The sequence below is a fragment of the Myotis daubentonii genome, chromosome 18 (assembly GCF_963259705.1).
Source record: "Myotis daubentonii chromosome 18, mMyoDau2.1, whole genome shotgun sequence".
Lineage (NCBI taxonomy): Eukaryota > Metazoa > Chordata > Mammalia > Chiroptera > Vespertilionidae > Myotis > Myotis daubentonii.
The window spans coordinates 1805561-1829081 of NC_081857.1; positions in this window are offsets into that span (position 1 = coordinate 1805561).

Consider the following 23521-nt stretch of genomic DNA (forward strand, 5'->3'; position numbering starts at 1 on the left):
TAGAAAGCCCAGAGGTTGCCAGGGGTTCGGTGGGGTCAGTGGACAGATGAGGCACAGGGGACTTCTACGGTGACGAGACTACTCTGCAGAGACCCTACGGTCATTGCGCTGCACATTATGCATTTGTCCAAACCCTTAGCACCGTGCAGCACAAAGAGTGAACCTTAATGTGCACAGAATACAATTGTTTCAGGAGGGCCAGACGACCCAAGGGCGGAATGCAGGCGGTGACAGGCTGTGGCAGGCAACCTGGCCGCAAGCAGATGCCTGAAACAGCCTCCCTGGGAGGGGCAGGTGCCCAGGCCGCTGCAGAACTAAGTGGGGATGGTGAGCTGCTTGCGGCTCTAGTCCATCAGGTTGCTCCCGGGGGCGGGGAGGGCAGAGTGCAGGCCCTGCCATTGCATACACTGGGCACGAACCGTTCTGTGAGTAGGCGGCAGGTGGCCAAGCCAGCATTCCCTGCTGGATCTGGGGCACAGCGGAGGATGGAGGCTTGAGGGGATTAGAGTCGGAGACCATAGAACTCACAGTTCACCTAATATGTGCATTGACGTCAGTTTCTTAATTGTAATGAATGTACCACATCTATACCTATACCTATACCTATACCTGTACCTGCACCTGAACCTGTATTTGTACCTGTACCTGTACCTATATCTGTACCTGTACCTGTACCTGTACCTATACCTGTACCTGTACCTATACCTATATCTGTACCTATACCTATACCTATACCTGTACCTGTACCTGTACCTGTACCTGTACCTGTACTTGTACCTGTACCTGTACCTACACCTATGCCTGTATTTATATCCATATCTATACCTACACCTCTACCTACACCTGTACCTGTATTTATATCTGTACTGTTAGCATAAAAAACATTCAAACCAGTAAATAAATTTTGTGAATTTATTTGAGCCAAACTGTCAACAAGGGGGGGGAGGGAGCAGGGTCTCAACATATTGGGATAATATTCCAGAGAATGGTGGCTTTCCACTTTGTTTTGTACATCACAATAGAAGGAGGAGACGTAAGTGGGTTACGTGAACTCCACTGGTGATGGATTAGGGAGGCAGGAGAAAGCAGAGGGGGGGAACCTCTGGGATTGGATAAAAAGTGAAATGATAGGCACACACTCCTTCACTTAGGTGGGTGCAGGATAGGGCACAGTCAACAATTAACTCAGTAACAATGAGGGGATTTGTGGTCTCTGCAGAGGGTGCCTGTGCTTTGAGGGGTCTGGGAAAAGGAAAATTACTTTGACATTCCAAGGATATGTTATCGCAGATGCAAAGGACAACAGGCTCAGTTAAGGTAAAGGTTGACCTTTGTCAGGGAAGATACTGGCCTAGGACGTGACTGCCCACCATCACTGCTTTTAGTTAAAGTTTAATTTCAGACCATCCTTTGTGACGACTTTAGGTCTACAAGTTGCAAAACTGCCACGCAGGCCTTCCCTGGGCTTGTCAGGTTAGAATGAGGCCTTTAAGAGTCAACAATTAACTCAGTAAAATGAGGGGATTTGTGGTCTCCAATTGTACCTGTACCTGTACCTGTACCTCTAACTGTACCTGTACCTGTACCTGTATTTATCTCCATATCTATACCTATGTCTCTGTCTACATCACATTTTGTTCTGCTCCCTGGGGAACTGATCCACCCACGAGAGGAAATTCTGGCGGAGAACACCGCTGGGAGGGCAGTGTGGGTGCGTGATGCTGGCGAGGCCACGGGCGCGCCTCCGCGGAGGGTGGTGGTTTCCTCCCACGCAGAGAGAAGCACAGCACCGATAGGATAGACACGCAGTTTTAAATCCTCACGCTTTCACCTGGGGAGCATGGGATTGTCTAAGGAGCAAGGCCACAGTCCAGATGGCAGGCTGATTATTCTCAGAGGGAGCTGGTGGAAGTGAAGAAGAGTGTGGATATCTATACTAATAAAAGGGTAATATGCTAATTAGACCAGACATCTTCCCGACATCCATCCAGACATCCTTCTGGACAAAGCCACGATGGCGGGGGCCCAGGCAGAGGTGGTTAGGGTTGATCAGGTCAGCAAGGGAGAGCAGTTAGGGGCGACCAGGGGAAGTCAGTTAGGGGCGACCAGGCTGGCAGGGGAAGGCAGTTAAGGGTGATCAGGTCGGCAGGCAGAGAGGTTAGGGGTGATCAGCCAGGCATGCAGAGTGGTTAGGGGTGATCAGGCAGGCAGGCAGGTGAGCAGTTAGGAGCCTGTGGAATTGGGCCTAAACCATCAATCAGACATCCCCTGGGGGGGTTCTGTATTGGAGAGGGTGCAGGCCAGGCTGAGGGACCCCCCCCCCCCCCCGCCCGTGCACGAATTTTGTGCACCGGGCCTCTAGTAATAATATATGTGCTGTAGATGAAATTAGCAGAATTCAGCACTCCCCACAGAGATGTCATTTACTGGGTGAGAAACACTGGAAGAGAAGCAAGTTTGGGAAAGCTCAGTAAATGCCACTTTTGTTTACTTAGTGATACGTACGTGAGGGATAGCTTTCACTTTAATCAAGAATGCCCTTTACCAGGACTTAAACGTGAGATGGGAAACCATAAAAATCTTAGAAGAATCCATAGGCAGCAAAATATCAGACATATATCGTAGTAATATCTTGACTGATACATCTCCTAGGGCAATGGAAACTGAGGAGAAAATAAACAAATGGGACTACATCAAAATAAAAAGCTTCTGCACAGCACAAGAAACCATCAAAAAACAACAAGAGAGCTCACTGCATGGGAGAACACATTTGCCAATGTTATCTCCGATAAGGGCCTAATCTCCAACATTTATAGGGAACTCATACACTTTAACAAAAGGAAGATAAACAATCCAATCAAAAAATGGGCAAAGGACTTAAATAGATACTTTTTGAAAGTGGACATACAGAAGGCCACAGGACATATGAAAAAATGTTCAAAGTCACTAATCATCCGTGAGATGCAAAGCAAAATGACAATGAGGTACCATCTCACACCTGTCAGACTGGCTATCATCAACAAATCAACAAACAACAAGTGCTGGTGAGGATGTGAGAAAAAGGAACCCTCGTGCACTGCTGGTGGGAATGCAGACTGGTGCAGCCACTGTGGAGAACAGTATGGCGTTTCCTCAAAAAATTAAAAATGGAACTCCCATTTGACCCAGTAATCCCACTTCTAGGAATATATCCCAAGAAACCAGAAATACCAATCAGAAAGGATATATGCACCCCTATGTTCATAGCAGCACCATTTACAATAGCTAAGATTTGGAAATAGCCTAAGTGCCCATCAGCAGATGAATGGATTAAAGGATAGTAGTACATCTACACAATGGAATATTACACTGCTGTAAAAAAGAAGGTATTCTTACCATTTGCAACAGCATGGATGGACCTGGAGAGCATTATGTTAAGCGAAATAAGCCAGTCAGAGAAAGATAAATACCACATGATCTCACTCATTTGTGGAATATAATGAACAACATAAACTGATGAACAAAAACAGATCCAGAGACAGAGAAGCGTTGAACAAACCATCAAACCTCAGAGGGAAGGCAGGAAGTGGAGATGTTAAGAGACCGACCAAAGGACTCGCATGCACGCATATGAACATAACCAGTGGACACAGACACTAGGGGGGTGAGGGCATGTTCTGGGGGTTGGGAGTGGCCAGGGAGAGGTACATGCGGGGAAAAGGAGACATATGTAATATTTTAATTTTTTAAATTAAAAAAATCATTACTGTAAAAAACAAAAAACTTTTCATTTTCCTCTAGAATAAATCAGAGTGATTTTATAACAATGGGGGGGAAAAAGAATGCCCTTTAGCGCCCTGGCCCGGTGGCTCAGTGGGTTGGAGCGTTGTCCTGTGCGCCAAAAAGGTGGTGGGTTATATTCCTGGTCAGGGCACTTACCTAGGTTGGGGGTTCAATCCTTGGTCGGGACGCATACAGGAGGCAACCAATTGATCTTTCTATCTCTCCCACTTCTTCTCTCTCTCTAAAAATCAATGAAAAAATATCCTTGGGTGAAGATTATATAAATTTAAAGAATGCCATTTATTTATAAGTATTAAGCAAACAAGAGGGGTGCTAGCACACCATTTGCTTGAATAGAAGCTCATTTTTCTCATTGTTTTATGAAACTCATTCGAGAAAATTACCTTTGAATACATAATTTGAGATCAGTTACTATAAATGAGCCTGGACTTCTTTGGTAATTTGTTGAGTATGAATAATGAGCTTGCGTCTGTGTTAGTTATATAACTGAAACAGCCACATGGTCCTATTTAAAGGCTGTTTATGGAAGACGGTTGCATGACTGGCGGATTCCTGGGGAGGCTCCCGGGCAATGGACTTCCACTCAGTCGTTATGGTGAACTGTACTGGCTGTTTCCTGACACGTGGGACGTCTACAGACATGGCTGGAAGGCGGCTGTGTCGTGGAGCACCGCTAGTACACAGGCGGCAGGGAGGCAGGTCCGGGAGCAGCCTACGGGGCCAGCCAGGCCGCGCTGTTTCCTGAGGACCTGCCCGTGCACCCCGTGCTCCGTGGAAAGTCAGTGGCTGTGCTGCAGGCTCCTCCGCTTTCAGAGATGTTATCTGAGGAGACAGTCACTCTTTCTCCTCTAATTCCTGCTAATGATACATGCTTTGCACACACATATTTTCATAAATATTCAACCTCAAACCTCTTCAAGTAAACTCATGCATTTGCACTTTTAGGAATTGAGTGCCCGGGAGAAATTCCACGCCTGAGAGTCAGTCACGGGCTCTGCGCGGGTGGAGGTCAGGGCTGCGGGTGGGAAGCGCTGCCTGAAAGCGAGCGGCAGGCAGCCAGCTCTCCGTGTCCTAGCTCTTGTTTTTGTTTTCTTCCGTGTTTTATTTTAGAGGCTGAACGTCATAATTTAAAACAACAGGTACATTCATGCCTAGCTCAGGGGCAGGTTAGTAACTGGCAGCTTTCAGAGCGTGTTCTGAGACCGTGGCCGTCCGCAGCGCTGCCCTCGCGGTGGGGCCGGCGACAGGACGGCTCATCCTGGACAAAGCGGCGGCTGCCGGGCTTCTCTCTGGTTCTCTGGCCTGGGCGCCTCCAGGTCTCTTTCTGAGAGCGAACCTGCCACATGGAGGGCGGGAGGGTGGTGACGGCCTCCAGCTGCCACCTGCAGGGCAGCCCGTGCTCACTGGACAGCCACGCTCCACAGTGCCCTGTTGTAGGTGGCGGGACGGCACCAGGTGTGAGACCAGGGGGCTCAGAGCAGACCTGGGTTCCGTGACCTCGGTACTTGGGTTCTGGCTGGGAAAGAATTCAGAGCCAGGACTCAAACTGTTAGAGAACCTTGACGTAGAAAATCCCAGAGGGAAGGAGTAGCTCGTAGAAGAAGTGGCCTAGGGAACAAGTGACAGGCAAAGGAAGGGCCCTGGAGCTCAGAAGGGAGGAGGGCAAAGACCTGGCCCCTGAGGGTTGAGGGTGGAGACGTGGGGAGGTCCCCAGGAGGAGCTCGAGGGAATACCCAGCAGCTGCCCAGGGGTGTCCTTTCAGGCTGTGGTCTCCCCGGTTGACTGGCCAGCGCCAGGTTAGGGGTCATTGTCCAAGGCAGCTGGCCCCGGGCAGCCTTGGGGTTGCTTGCCTGGTTTTGCTGCTTTTCTGGGCCTGGAGCTGACACACAAGGGAGGCCTGGATGTTATCTCTAGGGAGGAAAGGCCACCCTGGGCGAGGTCCCACCCTCCCTCTGTCCTTTGCTCGGCATCCAGGCTTCCACCCCGTGACCTGCTGTGCCTGGCCCACCGTGCTTGCTCTGCCCGTGTCTGTCCAGCTGCCTCCCATGTCACCAGGAGCAGGTGTGGCAGTTCCGGGTGGACTGCTGATTGCCTAGCCCGGGCCAGGCCCCTCCTGGTCCTCACCTGCAGGATTTCCTTCTTATTTGGGGAGCGCTGTGCCCAACAAAAGCTCGAACACCTCCGTCTTCGCCCAAGGCCGCTTTGTGGTTGGAGCTCCAGGAACACCCTGCAGGCGAGGTTCCGGCCTGGCCTTTCCGCCTTTCTCTCCGCCGCCTCTCATGCTGCCTGGGGTTTAGAGGCCCTGCCTGGGCTGAAGCCACTGCCAGGGACCAGGAGGCAGCCTGGAGCAGGAGGGCACCTGCTGGACACCCAGAGCCAGCTCGCGGGGCTGGGGTCCGGCTCTGGCCCACCAGTGCCGGGGTCCTGCCCCAGGAGGTCCAGGGGTCCCCAAAGGTGTGGACGGAGTCAGCGAAGACTAAATGACACGGAGGCTGAGTTCAGTTGATCATCATAGCCGGGTTCTCTTGTCAGGGTCTGGTCAGGATCTCTAGAGAGGTTCTGCTCTGGATCTCCAGCCAAGTTCTGGTCTCGATCTCCAGAGAGGTTCTGCTTAGGATCTCCAGCCAGGTTCTGTGTCCATGTTGTCTTGCTAGGTTCTCCAGCCAGGTTCAGTCACCAGGTTCTAGCCAGGCTCTCTTGCCAACCTCTGCAGTCAGGTTCAGTCCAGGATCCCTTGCCATGTTCTCTCCAGCGAAGCTCCTCCATCTCCAGGTTCCGCGTAGGTTCTGTCTTCTGAATTCTGTTCTAAGCTCTGAGTGTTTCTGTCCTGTTACAACTGTATTTATACCAGTTGATTCAATCCTATCAATCTCTATTACAAAGGTTAGGGCGTTTCTTATCTCCATTCCAGGGAGAAAAGATTATGTAGTTTAAGCATGATTGTTCGTGGTTAAAGTGATTAATTACCCGCCTGGCACTTAGTTGAGGAGTTTTATTCCCTCCCTAACTTCAGGGGAAAATCCCTACCTGGGGAAACAACCTTTTTCGGAGAGGTGACCTTGGTTAAAACACAGTGCCAAGAAGGTGAGCAAACATATTAAGAACCGTATGCCATATATGCCAGGTCCTTTGAAACAGCAAGGATGGACCGGCTCCCGGCACACCAGCTCCCAAGTTCTCCTACATGAGAAAAAATGGAAAGCCATCTTGTCGAAGCCACTGCTACTTCCTATGCAGCAGGAATAAATTCTAATGCACGTGCAACGCCATGAATGTTGTGTCTTCAGGGTTTAAACAAGGTTAAGGGAGAACTTTAGCGTTAACATTACCAACCACCCTTAGTTCTCCCAGTGACGGGGTCCTCTTTCCTCTTATGGATGAGGACCTTTAGCTCAGGGACCAGCTGTCCTGAGCAAGGACGGGGGACCAGCCGGCGGAGGCCAGAGGAGCCTGACCCCAAGCCCTCCTCTCCTGAGGGGGCAGGGCAGCAGGGGCGCTCACCGGCAACCCGGCCGCATCGCCTCCTGCCGGGACCAAACCACGAGCACTGCACCCTGGCCTTCCTCCCGCGTGGCCCACTGGCCCCGGGGCCTCCGTGGTCTCTTCAGAGTGTCACCCTCGGAGCTCAGGCCTTGCTGTGGGGGCTCCTGTGGAGGCCCCTGTCCCTGGGTGGCCACAGGTACGTGGCCTCAGGACCCCTTCATTGTCTTAAAAATTATCAGAAGCCTCAAAAGGCTTTTGTTTTGTGGGAATAATTTATATTTATCATTTTAGAAGTGAAAAGCAAAAGACCTTTAAAATATTTAAAAATAACAATTAAAAACCCATTACTATTAATATAAATAACATTTTAAATGAAAATACTATATTTTTCAAAACATAAAGTTAGGGCCTGGCTGGCGTGGCTCGGTGGTTGAGTGTCGACCTACAAACCCAGGAGGTCACGGTTCGATTCCTGGTCAGGACACATGCCCAGGTTGCAGGCTCGACCCCCCAGTGGGGGGCGTCCAGGAGGCAACCAGTCAAAGATTCTCTCTCATCATTGATATTTCTATCTCTTCCTCTCCCTTCCTCTCTGAAATCCATAAAAAATATTTTAGAAAGTAGGGAGAAGAACAGTATTCTTTTTACGTTGCTTTCATTTGTTACAGTCCCTGTACTGTTGATTTAAAAGAAGACAGCTAGATTCTCCCATCAGCGTACAGGCTGGGCAGGGGGATGCGCAGACCCACCAGATGCTAGTAGCCCCCCCGCCCCGTTGTGACACTTAAAAGGCTCCAGGCATTGTCTCATGTCCCGTGGAGGGCAGAGCCACCCTGGCAGAGAGTCGTTGGTCCACGTGGACAGAGACAGTGGTGACGGGCCAGCAGGAGACGGAATTGGGCAGGGCCATGCGTGCCCTCCGCCCTGAGTCCGGCGCCCTCCTGGCTTCACAGCCTTGCGCTTGGAGAGAGCGTGGGCCGGGCTCCGGCAGCCCAGCTCCGAAGTGGCTCTGCTGCTGCCGAGTGAGCCTGCTCTGTGTTAACCTCCGTGCGTCTCCCTGTCTCCTCTGGGTGGCTGAGGGTGGACCAGGGGAAGCATCCAGTGCCTGACGCAGGCCGGGCGTGGGGCTTCTCCGTGAAAACGCATTCCTGTCCCCGTTTCTGCTGTGTTGGGAGCGGCAGGAGCAGGTGGCCCCGGACATGGTCCTCCCTGGCCGCTGGCTCAGGGCGGATTCGGGATGGGCGGGAGGGGCCAGGCGTTAGAAACAGGAGGGAAAGACCGCGAGGAAGCCGTGGGCAGCACTGAGGTGCATCTGATTTCCCTGAAGAGGGAAAGGCGAGGCATGAGCCCCATGTGCCCAGGGCTCCGACAAGCCTGGCGGGAGGCGGCACACCGCGCAGCCCCCAGCTCCACCTGCCACATCTGCACTCGGGGGCCTCCCAGGTGGTGCCATCTGCTAACGGAGTTTTGGGGGCAGGCGTGTGCCTCCATTGCATCCACGCACCACATGCACATGTACACACTCACACATACATAAACACAAACACACACCACACACCACATACCACACACAGACTCATGCACATGCATATACCACACACATTCACCTACAAACACACTGCACACGCCACACACATGCAGACACCACACACACTACATACATGCTCACAGGCACACGCACACACATGCACACACATATTTGCACATATACGCAGACACACACGACACGCACATTTTCCCCCAAGAGAGAATTGCTATATTAGGCTGTGCCTGTGAGCCCGAGACACACAAAACAGTAATCACTGGAAATGACTGCATACGGAGCTACGTGGACTCAGTGCCCTACTTACCTAATTATTCTGCCCTTGAGATATTTCTGTTTAAAGCCACCAGAAGAGTGTTGCCATAGAAACCTGCTGTGGGCGGCTGCTGGGCATCTCTGAGTGGGTTGAAGCACCATCGCCACCAGCCACCTGCGTTTCCCACCAGCTTGCTGGGAAGTGGAACCAGCTGAGGGCCCCGGGCGGCCCTGCCGTTCTGTATGGCTCCCGCCTGCTCCAGAGGGCCACGTCTCGGAGCCGCTGCGGTCCCTGGAGGACTGGACTGGAGTCAGAAGACCTGGGCCCGGCGTTACCAGAGATTACCTATTGGCAATGTCCTCCAGGCTGCCTGGAGCAGCGGCGGGAGCAGGGGCTGGCAGCTGCGGACACAGGGCCTGTCCGACCCAGCCCAGGCCCGGCCCGCATGGTGCCAACCCCGTGGGGTCCCACAGGAGCCTCTGCAGGAGCCATGCCTTCTGTTCCCAGTTAGTCCCAGAGGGAATTCCATCTGGAAAGTAGGGTTCCCTGTAGAACAAGATGGTCCCAGCTGCTTTCTTGGATGAATAATCCAACAGTAACGAACTTCCTTTTCAAAGATTTCTAGAAGCAAACTCCTCCCTGTTTTCTCCGAAGGGAAAAGTAAGATACGTTTAGCTCCTGAACAAAACGAGAACTAACCTTGGAAACGGAGGAAACACTGCTGGGATCTAAGTGGTGCCTCACAGCTCGGGGCGGACGGGGAGGTTCTCGGTTAGGCCTGTCTGGGGCGGAGGCGGGAGACGGGGTCCAGGAGCCGAGAGGAGAGGAGGCCGCGAGGCAAGGGGGAGCAGGGAAATTTCTCCCATGTCCACACTTCCTCCTGAAACCCCCCTCTCAGGGCGACAGCCAGAAAGACAAGGAGCAAAAATGACACACATAGAACTGGACCCACGGGCCGCCTCCAGGCTGGGCAGACACGGACTTCAGGCGAGGCCTGAACTGAGGGTGGCACCAGGCCTGAGGCGAGGCTCCCGCCCGCCCTCCTGCCCGCCCCTCCCCCGTCTAACCTACCTCTGGGCCCACTGGGACCACAAGCCCAGTCCCCCTGCCCTCACACCTGATCCGACGCTCCGCCTGCCCTTGCCCTCCCTCGGCGGGAAGCGTGGTTCACCATCATCGCGCCCCATTTCCCGATGACCTGAAATGGGGAGGTTGCCATCTCGGTGCAGCCTGACGCCGTCTTTCCAAGTGCTTTAGCCCTTTTCTGCCCCGGGTGGGGGTGCAGGGGGCTGTGAGGGCGCTGTGCCGGCTGCCAGCTGGGCAGGGACAGGGTGGGCATTCATTCCCATTTGTGGGTGCGGCGGGGCTCGGTGGGCAGGGCCCGCGGATGGGCTGGGCTTTCCCATCCTGCGCTGGAAGCTCTTAGAAAGAGCCCCTGAAGGAAGTGCTCCCCACGGAACCTGACTTTTCCTCCTAAAGTTGAATCCGGCTTCAATGGTGCGACATGCATTAAGGTGTGCAGCCTCCAGCAACCCAGTGTCCCGGCCCCTTAGTCCCGGATTTGGGACGTGCAGTCAATCCCACTGTCGCACCTGCTGAGACCAGGTGGGAGGAAGCCAGTGCAGGTCCCGAGACCCCGGGGCTCCTCCGCTCGGCCTCCCCCACGGGAGACGGGAGCCGCTGGCTCCTCAGGACACCGATCCCGGCTGTCCTGGGTTTCTCGGCCTCCGGCCAGGCTTTCAGACAGGTGGGCACCAGTCCCCCCCCCCCCCGCTCTCCCCCTTGAAAAGAGGTCGGTCCTGGGCGCGGCAGCTCTCGGCCTCCAGAGTCCCCGCCAGCCCCGAGTGCTCCACACCAAGGTCACGGTCAGAGGCCGGGAGCTTCGGGGAGGGGTGCGGGGACCGGGAGCCCTCAGCCCACACGGCAGACACAAGAGGGGTCAGGAGGCACAGCCGTGGGTTGCCAGTTGGGCGTGTTTATGATCAGAACGCATTTCCATTGCTACTTGATTTTCGAGGGGCCCCTGGGATTAATCGGAGCATGTTGTATTTTTTGAAACCCGTGTTCTCCCTCAGGGCTTCTCATGGCACGGCTTCCGTGAGACCCTCCTGTCCCTCCTAACGGGCTCGACCTACCTCTCCTCCTCCCCGGACCCTCGCCCCGTACCTCCGCACCCTCACCTCTGTGCCCGCCTCATGCTTACTCCCTGTGATGGGACCGGAAGGTGCCTTGGCGGTCGTGACAGTCATGCTCTGTGTGTCTGCACCGTGGAGCCGTGGGCGGTTCCTGCGCATGAGCAGCAGGACCCTCTCCAGGTGCGGGTTTCAGGCTTCCAGCCCTGCCCTGCACCTGCTGGGCGCCACCTGCACGTCCCCACACCCAGGTGCAAGCGCGATGATTGGCAGACCTTCCCCTCTTTTTTTAAAAAATATATTTCTTTATTGATTTCAGAGAAGAAGGGAGAAGGAGAGAGAGACAGAAACATCAATGATGAGAGATAATCATTGATTAGCTGCCTCCTGCACCCCCCCCCCCCCCACTGGGGATCAAGCCCGCAACCCAGGCCTGTGCCCCCTGGCCAGAATGAACCTGGGACCCTGCAATCCGCAGGCCGACGTTCCATCCACAGAGCCAAGCCGGCTAGGATCCCCTCTGGCCTCTTAAAGCCAACAAAAACTGATTTTACCTCAACACCAGCGGCCTGTCTCTAGTCAGGCTCCTCCTCCTACGTCTGCTCTGGCTCCCCAGAAAGAGTCACGTGAATGACGGCGACCAGGAGAGACGGCGGGGGATTTGGGGGGAGGCAGCCGGGAGCCCTGAGAGCCCCTTGGGTCCTCTGAGGAGCAGAGGCCTGGCTGGGTTCAGCCTTGGAGGTTTCCCTGGGGAAACGTCGCGTTCGATGGGTAGGGGCGTCAGACCGGGTCAGGGGAGTCCCCGGCGAGCGGCACGTCCGACCCCACATGCGGCCAGAGGGGAGGCAGTGGTGGGAGGGGCCCAGCTGCTGTCCAGGCCACGGTCCCTGAGCAACGTCACAGCAGAGGGGCGTGTTCCGCCTGAGACCCTCACCCTCGGCCGTGGTCGGGGAGCCACGGCCACGGTCCCCAGGTCTCCGGTCGGTTGTTCCGTCTGCAGTCGATGTCTGCGCGGTGCGGTCTGATGGCCACAGCCCCAGCCGCGGATTTCCTCTGAGGCCGCCTCAGCCTGCCCAGGGCTCCGTGGTGGACGATGGCCCTGCTGCCGCTGAAGGAAGGGGCGGGCAGTGAGGGGCGGTGCTGGGAGGTGGCAGGAAGCTCACAGAAACGGAAGGGGACTCGGGACTCTGGTCAAGCTCTGCCGTGTCTGCTGCACCTTCACGCGTCCCCTTCTGTTCTCACGCCGTTGGAGCGAGCGCGACACGGTGTCTGTGCCTTGTCAACTGTGGCCTCCGGGAAACCAGGTGGACGCCTGTCTCCTTCCCTGGGCCTCGCTTCAGGCCTGGAACAGAGTAGAAGGGAATTCACTGTTGGTTGAATTTTCTGTAGAAATGGCCAGGAATCTGAAAGTGTGGACGTGGGAGAAATGTCCCTGCTCCCACTTTCCTCACGGTCTCCCTTCCTCTCGGCTCCTGGACTCCGTCTCCCGCCTCCACCCCAGACAGGCCCCAACCGAGAGCCTCCTCGTCCGCCCCGAGCTGTGAGGCACCACTTAGATCCCAGAAGCGTTTCCAAGGTTAGTTCTCATTTTGATCAAGGAGATAAATGTAACTTATTTTTCCCTTTGGAGAAAACAGAGAGGAGTTTACTTCTAGAAATCTTTGAAAAGGAAGTTCATTACTATTGGATTATTCATCCAAGGAAGCCACTAGGAACCATCTTATTCTACAGGTTTTATATGAACCAAATTCAAAAGATGTTGCCATTAATGGGAAGATGTATTGAGTTAAGGACACACACATGCGCCAAGTCTCCCTCCCCGCTGAGTGGTGCCTGGAGAGGGGCCGTGCGCCAGAGCCCCCACTCACCGCGCCCTCACCAGGCTGCCTTTCCACCTGTGGCCACAGTATGTGGCTCCCTAACGTGGATTTGTTAAAGGAGCTGACATAAAGAAGCCACTGATCTCGCCTGTTTTCGGCGGGGTCAGCGGTCAGGGCACCCTCTCTCCTCCACACCTGCTTTATCCCTCGATGGCCAGATCTGTGGTCTCGTATGAGAAACGAGACCACAGATCAAATGACTTCCTTTGGTGGACGAGAAAGGGGCCACATGCTAACCTGATGAGCTTGGGGAGGCCGTGTGTGGCCTTGCAAACTCAGGAGACCTAACGTAACCACAAAGGGTGTTCGAAATTAAAGCTTTCTAGCTAAAAGCAGTTCTGCCTGCCGGTGGTCAGTCCCAGATTGATCTTCCCTGACAAGGCCAACCTTCACCGTAACCGAGCCTGTCTGCTGTCATTTGCATCTATGATAACACACCTGATAACACGCCTTTGCAAAACAAAGCAGTTCTCCTTTTCCCAGACCCTCAAAGCACAGCACCGCTCTGCGGAGGCCGCAAACCCCCTCATGGTCACTGTTACCGGGTGACTTGTTGACTGTTGACTGTCCTGCACCCACCTGTGTAAAAGGAGTGTGTGTCTATCATTTTACTTTTCATCCAATCCCAGAGGTTTCCCCGCTTTGCTTTCTCCTGCCTCCTTAACCTGTCCCCCATGGATTTCATGCAACCCACTTACATCTATCTTTTTATTGTAATGCAAAAAGTGAAATGCAAAACTGCCATTTTCTGAATTTATTGAGATTTTGCTTCCCGGCAATTGTCATCAGTTTGGCTCAAATAAACTCATAAAAGTTCTCTCAGGTTTCTTAGGTGGGACTTGGGACTTGTGCTGCCCTCACCGGCCAGTGACTATGGACGGAGCGCTTGGTGCCCTTGGCTGACCTTGTTCTTGTTTGGCGTATTGGCTGCCCCTCCTGGGGAGATGCGCCTACTGCCCTGCCCCTTGGGCGGCTCGCTTGGCCATGTGACTTGCTTTGGCCAATGAAATATGAATATGAGGGACGTGTCCATCTCAGCAGAAGCTGGGAGTGCCGTGTCCCGCTGGCTGTTTTCTCCTTCTCTCCACGTGAATTCCAGAGGCTGCTCTGAGCCGGGGCAGCGGGACCACGGCTCCGTGACGTCAGGCACATGTGGACGAGCGAGAACACGTCTTTGCTCTTTTCAGTGCGTTTGGGGGCTGTGTGCTCCCGAAGCAAAAGCCAACTCACCCCAACAGACACACGTCTGATTTCTCAGTTGACTCCTTTGTGAAATGCGAGTTCTCAGACTCCCACCCTCAGGGCCCAGGTTCCCCGGGGCGGCGGCTCCTCAGCTTGGCTTGTTAAATGCAAGACCTGGAAACCCGGAGGCTGTGCGGGATGAGATATGGCCAACCGACTTCCCAGGGCAGGAAAGAACGAAGCAAATGAAATAAGCAGGCGCACGTTATGAGGTACATATGGGATTCGGGGCGGAACCCGTGCAAGGCTGTGGGGGAGGATCTGGGGCAGTGACGGAGGGGGCCCTCGGGCTGGGAGCTGACTGCCCCGAGGAGCCCGGCCGGACGCAGCTGGGAGCTCCCACACTGAAGGCCTCGGGTGGGGGCAGGACCACTGGACAGAAACAGAGACCCGCGGCGAGCCCGGGAGGGGCTGGAAGTTAATGAGGAGCCGGCGGAGAGGTTTGACCTTTACTTTGTAGACAGTGCGTGGCATAGCCATCCAGGGCGGCACGTGTGGGATGTGTTGGAAGAATTAGAGGAAGAAGAGCTCACGGAGGCCCCCTGAGCGTCACCGTGGTGCTGCAGGCCGGCGGCCACTGGGGCTTTTCTGTAAATGCCAGACAGTCAGTATTTTAGCCTCCGAGAGCCACCTGGTCTCTTCAACTCGGCAAAGATCCCGCCATGAGGGAGGGCGCTGTGCGCAGGACACGCCTCTGTCCCGCTCTGCTCTGCGGGCCCGGGGAAGAGGGGCAGCTGTGTGCTCCAGGGACAGGCTGAGGCCTGCAGAGGGACCAGAGGGGCTGTCCGACGGAGAACTCAGGAGGCTGAGCAGTTTGCGAGGGAAATTGACGGCCACTGGGGCGTGCTGAGCCTGATGTGAAGGGAAGCGAGAGGGTGCGGAGGGGCCGCGCCAGCGGCTGGTGCTGCGGAGGGAGCTGGTGGCAAGAGGAAAAGGCTGGGACATGTATGACTCAGCACAAGCCACCGACACTCCTGAGGAGCCGACCCACACCCGGACAGCTCGCGGAGGGCCAGCCTCGGTGTCCCCACCAGCCGGCCACTGTCCGTCCTCTGGAACGGCCGGCGTTCTGGAGACGGGTCGGTGTGGGTCATGTGCTTGTGGGCCCAGACCCTCGGTTACAGCTCCTCCACAGTGTCAGCGGGTCCCCGCCCTCCCCGCTCCCGGCCGCTCCCGCCTGTCAGAGCTGGAGGGACTCGGGTGGGCGCCCTCTTAGCAGTGTCCTGCCTGTTGCGTCACACTCGACCATTCTAGGACAGCTACAGTGACTCCTTCACACCTTCGCCAAATGGTTATACATTTGAAACAAGTGGCTTTGAAGGCAAGGTTCATTGTCAGAGAAATTCGTCCTGGCGGGAACGGCCATGTGACCCCACAGCACATCTGTGGCTGCCCGGCCCTCCTGGGCTTCTCTCGGCCGCTCCAGCTACATCCGTGCCGTGACGTTCAAGGCCACTGGGCAGGTGCGTCACCCACACGGGGGCTGGTTCCGCGGCCCAGGCTCCCAGGCAGAGGGGAGGCACACACTCCTGGCGGAGCCGGCGCCGGCCCAGGGACTCAGCGGAGCCACGCCACGTGAGATGGCACGTGGAGAGGGTCAGTCTGGCTGTCACTTCCCAGGCGGTCACCCTGAGCCGCTTGCTTAACTCCCGGGGGCCCAGGTCCATCATCCGGAAGATGGGACAACGCGACGCCAGCTCTGAGGGGAGGCAGCATCGGCTACTGTGGGTCCCCAGGGGCAACAGAGCCGTGGCAGCCAGAGGGCGGGCCGCGGGCTGAAATGAAAGCCGGGACCAGGACCCCGGGCAAGGCCAGAGGGGCGGACACGTCCAGGCTCAGACACGGCGTCGGTGGGAGACACTGAAATGTGCTGGAGAGCACAGGAGGAGGCCGGGAAGGAAGGGAGGACAGGGGGCGGAGCCGAGAACCTGCTCCCACAGGCTCCTCCCTGGGTGCAGCCCCCTGGGGTGGGGTCCTCCTCCCGGGAAGAGCACGGAGGCCCCGGTCTAACCCTCCCCCTTCTCCACCAGGTCATCACTCCTCATGGCTGTGGGTTGTGCTACTGGTGCTTTCCTTCAGACGCTTCCAAGTCCTTTTGTAAGGAAAGCACAGTTCACACGCATCCCGAGACCGTGGGGTCTGAGGTTAAGATGTTTACCCAGCTTTCTACCGGATTCTGGACAGGACGTGTAAACGCTGACACACCTCAATCGCTACCTCCTCCTCCATCGCTACCTCCTCCTCCACCGCTACCTCCTCCCCAATCACTACCTCCTCCCCAATCACTACCTCCTCCCCCATCACTACCTCCTCCTCCATCACTACCTCCTCCCCAATCACTACCTCCTCCCCCATCACTACCTCCTCCTCCATCACTACCTCCTCCCCAATCACTACCTCCTCCTCCATCACTACCTCCTCCTCCATCACTACCTCCTCCTCCATCACTACCTCCTCCCCAATCACTACCTCCTCCCCAATCACTACCTCCTCCTCCATCGCTACCTCCTCCTCCACCGCTACCTCCTCCCCAATCACTACCTCCTCCTCCATCACTACCTCCTCCCCCATCACTACCTCCTCCTCCATCACTACCTCCTCCCCAATCACTACCTCCTCCCCAATCACTACCTCCTCCTCCATCGCTACCTCCTCCTCCACCGCTACCTCCTCCTCCATCACTACCTCCTCCTCCATCACTACCTCCTCCCCAATCACTACCTCCTCCTCCATCACTACCTCCTCCTCCATCACTACCTCCTCCCCAATCACTACCTCCTCCTCCATCACTACCTCCTCCCCAATCACTACCTCCTCCTCCATCACTACCTCCTCCTCCATCACTACCTCCTCCTCCATCACTACCTCCTCCCCCAATCACTACCTCCTCCCCCATCACTACCTCCTCCCCCATCACTACCTCCTCCTCCATCACTACCTCCTCCTCCATCACTACCTCCTCCCCAATCACTACCTCCTCCTCCATCACTACCTCCTCCCCAATCACTACCTCCTCCTCCATCACTACCTCCTCCCCAATCACTACCTCCTCCCCAATCACTACCTCCTCCTCCATCACTACCTCCTCCCCAATCACTACCTCCTCCTCCATCACTACCTCCTCCCCAATCACTACCTCCTCCCCAATCACTACCTCCTCCCCCATCACTACCTCCTCCTCCATCACTACCTCCTCCCCCATCACTACCTCCTCCCCCATCACTACCTCCTCCCCAATCACTACCTCCTCCCCCATCACTACCTCCTCCTCCATCACTACCTCCTCCCCAATCACTACCTCCTCCCCAATCACTACCTCCTCCCCAATCACTACTTCCTCCTCCATCGCTACCTCCTCCCCAATCACTACCTCCTCCCCAATCACTACTTCCTCCTCCATCACTACCTCCTCCTCCATCACTACCTCCTCCTCCATCACTACCTCCTTCCCAATCACTACCTCCTCCCCCATCACTACCTCCTCCCCCATCACTACCTCCTCCCCAATCACTACCTCCTCCCCAATCACTACCTCCTCCCCAATCACTACTTCCTCCTCCATCGCTACCTCCTCCCCAATCACTACCTCCTCCCCAATCACTACTTCCTCCTCCATCACTACCTCCTCCCCAATCGCTACCTCCTCCCCAATCGCTACCTCCTCCCCAATCACTACCTCCTCCTCCATCACTACCTCCTTCCCAATCACTACCTCCTCCTCCATCGCTACCTCCTCCCCAATCATTACCTCCTCCCCAATCACTACCTCCTCCCCAATCACTACCTCCTCCTCCATCACTACCTCCTCCTCCATCACTACCTCCTCCCCAATCACTACCTCCTCCTCCATCGCCACCTCCTCCCCAATCATTACCTCCTCCCCAATCACTACCTCCTCCCCAATCACTACCTCCTCCTCCATCACTACCTCCTCCTCCATCACTACCTCCTCCCCAATCACTACCTCCTCCCCAATCACTACCTCCTCCTCCATCACTACCTCCTCCTCCATCACTACCTCCTCCTCCATCACTACCTCCTCCTCCATCACTACCTCCTCCCCAATCACTACCTCCTCCTCCATCACTACCTCCTCCTCCATCACTACCTCCTCCTCCATCACTACCTCCTCCCCCATCACTACCTCCTCCTCCATCACTACCTCCTCCTCCATCACTACCTCCTCCCCAATCACTACCTCCTCCTCCATCACTACCTCCTTCCCAATCACTACCTCCTCCTCCATCGCTACCTCCTCCCCAATCATTACCTCCTCCCCAATCACTACCTCCTCCCCAATCACTACCTCCTCCCCAATCACTACCTCCTCCCCAATCACTACCTCCTCCTCCATCGCTACCTCCTCCCCAATCACTACCTCCTCCCCAATCACTACCTCCTCCCCAATCACTACCTCCTCCTCCATCGCTACCTCCTCCTCCTCCTCAATCACTACCTCCTCCTCCATCACTACCTCCTCCTCCATCACTACCTCCTCCCCAATCACTACCTCCTCCTCCATCACTACCTCCTCCCCAATCACTACCTCCTCCTCCATCACTACCTCCTCCTCCTCAATCACTACCGTGCAGACGGTGCCCCTGGGTCGACCGTGGGGGTCAATGCCCGAGTTACTCTGCACAGTGCGTGGTGGACACGGTGCAGAAGCAGCGCGAGGGTGAGGCCTGAAAACCTGAGCCATAGAGGCGGAGTCTCCCCGCCTGGGCCCACCTGGGCAGCCCCTGAGTTCGGGGTCTTCAGTGGCATTTCCAGGTGTTGGACCCCTGCCGTGAGGGTAGGACCTAGATGCAGAGGGACCCCACCAGCCCTGGGGAGGGGTTACCGAGTGGGAGCAGTGTCATCGTAGGGACCACACTCCGAGAACACCTGTGGGGACCCACGCTCCCTGCTGGCACCACCACCAGGGCCTCTGCTCAGACTGGCTGCCTGTGCCCCGAACCCTGACCCGTCCCCCGGAGCCGGGCTGGGAAGTGCCTGCCGACCTCCCTGGATCCGCATCCTCCAGCCGATGTGTTTGCTTTTTCAGCCTGAAAAGTCAGTCATAGTGAACTCTCACTGACATGGAGGAATCATCTCCCGAGATGGTGTGGGCGCTGCTGGAGGTCGAGCTCCTCCCCGCCCCCCAGTGGGGACAGGTGCCCCTTGTGAACCTGGTACAAGGGCCCAGTGTGGCCACAAGAGCTGGCTTCCCTGTGTTAGATCCTCCCTGAGCTAAGGGTGGGGACACTAGACACTCACCGCAGACCACACACAGTCCCCGCCCGTGGCTCCCTGTCCCCCATTCGGCCGGCGGGCAGCGGCGGGAGGCGGAGCCTGCGTGCCCCGTGTGTTGCGTGGGAGCGGCACTGCACGTGCTTCGCTGCGTTTGACTCACTACGGCGTTGGCCAGCAGTGTGTTTTACCATCTTCATCTTTCACATGGACTATTCCCGAGCCTCAGACTGTCTGCGTTCCTCTGACCCCATCTCCTCCCTCCTGTCTGCACGCCCTTCGCCTGGGCTGGCCCCCAGCAACCGCAGGGTAAAATGTGGTCTTCGGTGCGACCAGGCATGGCCCGCGTCTCAAGGACCCGCCATTCCTGTCCCCTCTCCCGACTCCACAGTCACACTCACTATTCCACGGGCTCCGGACCTGCGCACGGATCCTTTCTGACCGGAGGCACCCCCTTTCTGACCGGGAGGCACCCCCTTGTCCCCCTCGCTGGCCTCCTGTCTCCACTGATGAGTAGACCTGTAGCCTCAGGTAGCTGACTTAAGCCCCGGATGTCTCGTTGGTAAAATGGGATCATCATAGGCCCTTCTTTCAGGGTGAACTGTGACGAGCAGTGAGTTATTAACGCCAAGTGCTGAGGCCGTGGCCTGCACACTCGGTGCCGGGGACGCGCCCCCCATCCTGCCCGTGACGCTTCTCTCCTCTGAACACACCCACTCGCCTCCTGTCAGCAGGGCCTTTGTGAGGACTCGGCTCCGCATTCCGAAGGCTGTGCTTCCTCCCGGCCGCAGCGCGTCCTCGATTCTGAATGAACAGTTTATAGTGACGTCACCCAACCGAGTGCTTTGTTCCTCGGGGGCCTCCCCGTGCCTGTGAGCTCCCGAGGCACAGGCCGTTTCTGACTCACGTTTGGTCACAAGCCTCCTAGAATGCCCAGCCCATAGCCTCTAATCCGCATTATAGGTAAACACCCGAGCAACAGACGCTGGGGCCAACCGCTGGCTCTGCTGCCTGCCTGCTCCCAGGCCCCTCACTCAGCCTCCCACCAGCTCACAACCAGAACCGCACCCGAACCGCTCACAGCCAGAACCGCACCAGAACCGCTCACAGCCAGAACCGCACCGCCTCTGGTGGATTTCCACCCCCTCGAGGAGGGCCAGCCTCCAGACCACGGCCTTCAGGTCTTGCAGGTCTTTGGAGGGCCCCATCCTCGCCCTGTGCTCAGGTCTCCAGCTGCCCCGCCCCCAGTGGAGACAAGGCACTTTCACTTGCTCCCGCCTGTTTGGAATGTTATTTCCTGTGCTCCTCCCACCTCTCCTTCCTGCACATCCATCCAACCCCGGGGCTGACACCACTCTTCCTCTGCTGTCCGCCTCTCCTAGCCCTCAGCTACAGGAGCCCTTGTCATCCAGGTACCGGGCCCATCACTCGCGGACTTCCTGACGGCCTGGCCCCAGGTCTGGAATGATCCATGTTCCTGACCCTTCCCACTGGGACAGCCCCACCAGGGTGGGCTCTGTCTGCTCGCTCCCCGTGCTCCCCGCACCGGCCGCAGCGTCGGTGCTCCGCCGACATGTCTGACAGGAATAGATCATAATTAGGTCATGCTCTGTGTGTGTCAGAGAGAGGGTGGGACGGCTGCAGTATCATGCTGGCCTCGCCCCAGCCTCCTCAAACAGGCGGGTCCCACAGTGAAAGCTAAGCTAGCGCCTGGGAAGCTTCCGGACATTCTGGAAAGTACGAGCCTAAGCTGCCTGGCAGGGCTCACCCGGCTGGAGCATTGTCCAGTACAGCAAAGGTGGTGGGGTCGATGCTTGCTCCGGGCGCATACCTAGGTTTGAGTGCATATGTGAGGCAGCTGATGGATGTTTCTCTCTCATATCAATGTCTCTCTCCCTTCCTCTCTCTAAAAAATAAATAAATAAACACATACATACATACATATCCTCGGGAGGATTAAAAATGCCTAATTAAGAAGTAATTAAAGAGTGAAGGTGACACGCGTGGATGGGTGAGCAGAGGGCCTGGTTTCCATGACCCAGCAGTGAATGTGGCGCCACGGTCTCTCCGGGAGAAAGAGCGAGTCCTAGGTGAAGGGAGCGCGCACCATTACTACTGCGTTTTGTCGTCCACCACGTGTAACCCCACAATCACAACCTGCAGCTCTGTTAGAAGCTGTGACCGTGGCAAGTCATGTCCCCTACCATTTCTTCCTGCTGCAGTGAGGGTGTCACTCTGGATCATTTAAACCCCATTCGGCCCCTCTGTTGGAGCTAGTCTTTGATCTCTGTCCAAGATGTCAAGTTCTTGCTGGGTCTTCATTCATGTGCCTCAAATCTAATGACTTGAATGGTCACTCTCTTGGGTGACCTTCTCTCCCTTTTAGTTTTTTTATCCTCATCCGAGCATGTTTATTAGTTCTAGAGAGATGGGGAGGGAAAGAGAAACAAGACAAACACCGATGTAAGAGAGAAACATTGGTTGTCTCCCATACGTGCTCGACTAGAATCAAACCCCCAACCTATGTGCCCTGACCAGGAATCAAACCTGCGGCCGTTCAGTATAGAGAATGACACTCCAATCAACGGAGCCACCGGTCAGGGCCCTTCTCTCCCTTTCAATGATCTCTCCTCTTTGATACCCTTTCTGAGTGGCTCGCCCCCTAGCTTGGTGATCTCTGCCATTTCGCATTGCACTGCCATCCCTTCTACAAGGCCACCAGAGAAACAAGCTGTTCCATGTGGCCCCTCAAGGAAAAGTTGCCTGTAACCAATCTAATAAATGTTTTTTACCGTCATGGGAGACTTTTCCTACAATTTAAATGCATCTTCTGGCCCCTCTACCTGCCTACACTTCTCAGCCATCTCCTTGCTGTGCTTGCCGTGGCCGGGCGAGGTGGGGTCCGCGTGGGGTGTTTGCCGGGCGAGGTGGGGTCCGTGTGGGTGTTTGGGACTCAGATGTGGTGGGGACGAGTCTTACCACATTGCCTTCACTTCTCACTGGCACCCATCCCTCTGCATCTTCTTCACCTCATCACTAGGTGTCTCAGGTTTTTTTGTTGTTGTTAATCCTCACCTGAGGATATTTTCCCACTGATTTTTGGGGAGAGTAGAGGAGAGAGGGAAAGACAGAGAGAAACATTGATGTGAGAGAGACACACTGATCGGTTGCCTCTTGCACGAGCCCTGACCAGGCCCTGGACCAGAATCTAATCCGGGCCCCTCTGGTCCGCAGGCCGGCGCTCTATCCGCTGTGCCAAACCGGCCAGGGCTGTCTCTACTTCTTATACATAAAGTACGGCTCCTGGGTCTTGTGCCCAGGGGCCTCTCTACTTTCAGAATGCTGCCGGCCGACACAGACACGAACGTCTCCTCCCCTCTCAGCTTCGGGGCTGCGACTATTGGAACAGCAGTCCATCTACTGCAGGCAACCCAGGAGTTGTCCAGGCGCTCAGAAGCACGGGGTCAATCGCCTATGTTCACTCTGAAGACTGTGACATGCAAGGCAGACACACGCTTTTCTCTCTGTCTTTCTATAGTTTGAAATCCGGGTTGGAGACTCAGGGTGCATAGGCAATGGGATAAGCCATTTGCTCCTCTCCCTCCGGTCCGGTCCGGCTGCCGTGTGGCAGCTCTTTGCTGGAGGCAGAGAGGCCGTGGCTGCTGGCCTGAATCCCGCTCTGAGCGGGAGTTCTAGAAGAGGATCCACAGCCAGGCGCAGCAGCTGCGAGGTCTGTCCGCGGGGGCCAGCCTCAGCTGCCCTCCCAGCCCTGTGTGGCCGTGGCCACCCTGCGGCCACCCCTGCGGACCCAGCCTGGAAACAGGAAGGTGAGAGCTGGGACCCCGCGGTCCGCTATTTCTAATCCAAAAAGACAGAAGGTGAGTCAGCCCCAGCTAAACCCAGTCCGGTGGGGGCTCTCCTTGTTGGGCAACTGCCCTTGGCGTTGTTTTTACAGAGAAATGAGTGAACC